Source organism: Psammomys obesus, unplaced genomic scaffold (assembly GCF_907164565.1).
Source record: "Psammomys obesus unplaced genomic scaffold, mPsaObe1.curated_primary_1811, whole genome shotgun sequence".
In the NCBI taxonomy this organism is placed as follows: Eukaryota; Metazoa; Chordata; class Mammalia; order Rodentia; family Muridae; genus Psammomys; species Psammomys obesus.
In genome coordinates this window covers 14,661,742-14,663,767 of record NW_026596091.1, presented here as the reverse complement: position 1 = coordinate 14,663,767, position 2,026 = coordinate 14,661,742, and positions in this window count along the sequence as shown.

Genomic DNA, 2,026 nt, shown 5'->3' with positions numbered 1-2,026 from the left:
CATCACAAGGGTAAACTCTCACAGCTTCCTTGGTGCAAATGTTAATTTTGAAATAATTTTCTCGAGCTAGTGCCAAATCATCCTCTAATGAATCATGAACACAAGATTTCTTAACTATTGTTTTAAAACAAAAACAAATTTAAATACTTTATTCTATAAAAAGCAACCTATGATCATCTCTAACAGAAAATAATATTTAATCAGTTTGACTTCTAACAAAATGATTACTGTGAGGCCTGGATATTGTTTTGCAGAAGCGGAATGGGAAGGAACAGAGCAAGTAGGCTTTTCCTCTAATGCAGCGTGCCCACACCAGGGTATCTAATGTGCAGTGTGGCTCACAATGAGCAGTGTATATAAAGAAAGAAGTGAGGGAGAGAGGAGGTATAGAAAAAGGGAGAAAAGAAGGGAGGAAGGGTAGACAGAAGAAAGGAAGGAATCTATTTTTCTTGTTTATGTCTCCCGTTTTCAAGAACCTTAAGCCAAGTACAGAAATATTTCTTTCCTTTAATTTAGAGATACTAAGATACATTTTTCATTTTTTCCTTTTATTTTTATGGATATAAACATATAGATTGAAGAGCCACAAAGTTATGAAACTCAAATAAACCATCATATAATTCTTGTGAACATAACAATTGCATTATTGTGTACATGCACTGAAAAGCTGTGATAATTATTGAGTATCATTATAAAACCAAATATCATTTAACACCTGTAGATGAACTATTCTCACTGTAAAGTCATAGTGTTGCAGAATTGATCTTTACATTTCGTTCAAACTGATTGTAAGATGTCTTGTCTGTGCTTACTCTAATGTTTAGGACGAAAGTCCTGGCTTTCTATTTTGACTGAGCCTTATAACATATATGGTTTCTTGAGCTCTGAAAATTTAAATAATATATGATACACACATGTCTACAACAAATACAGTTGTAAATGCATATTTATATTACTTATATTCATAGTTTTCATATAACTGCTTATGCATATCCAAACATCCATATATATTTAAGTTCACTGTACTTTAAATATCTAATATTTCCCATTATTTTCAATAACTATATAATTTAAAAGTTACTCATTTTGAAACAGAGAAATAAAAACTAGAAACCATATTAGAATTAAAAGCTAATAACTCTTTAAAATGTTTCTCTTGCAAAATGTAATATAATTATGCAATAGAACAAAAAAAAATCTGGGCACAGGAGTCTTTTCTGAGACTGATACTCCAAACAAGGACCATTGATGGAGATAACCTAGAACAGAACCCCTGCACAGATGTAGCCAATCACTATTCAGTGTCCGAGTGGGTTCCATAGTATTGGGAACAGGGACTGTCTCTGACATGAACTGATTGGCCTGCTCTTTGATAACCTCCCCCTGAGATAGGAGCAGCCTTACCAGGCCACAGAGGAAGACAATGCAGCCAGTCCTGATGAGACCTGATAAGCTAGGATCAAAAGGAAACAGAGGAAGACCTCCCCTATCAGTGGATTTGGGGAGGGGCATGTGTGGAGAATGGAGAGGGAGGGTGAGGCTGGGAGGGGAGGAGAGAGGGGGTCACAGGGGGTATACAAAGTGAATAAAGTATAAGTAATAAAAATTAAAATAAAAATAAAAAAAATTTAGCATTCTATATACTTAGTAAAATCATCAATGCCAAGGGTATAGTCAGGGCTACAATTAAGCACAATCTTATTGGTGCATAAAACCATTTTTAAAAGACAGAGTCATGCACTATGTTTGGATGCTATATTTTTTTAATATTTTTCAAGACATTGTTTCTGGGTTTAACAGAGCCCTAGTTGTCCTGGACTTGCTTTGCAGACCAGGCTGGCTTTGAACTCACAGAGGTCCACCTCCCTGAATGCTGGGATTAAAAACTTGCACCACCATGCCCCTCCCTCGAATGTGAAATTTTAAATGAATATTTTAATCTAACATTTTTAACTCCTTTTTCCTGGCATTATTACATAGTTTCTTGGTTTCCTTAATCCAAATACCTGTGGGTCTGTGAATCAGT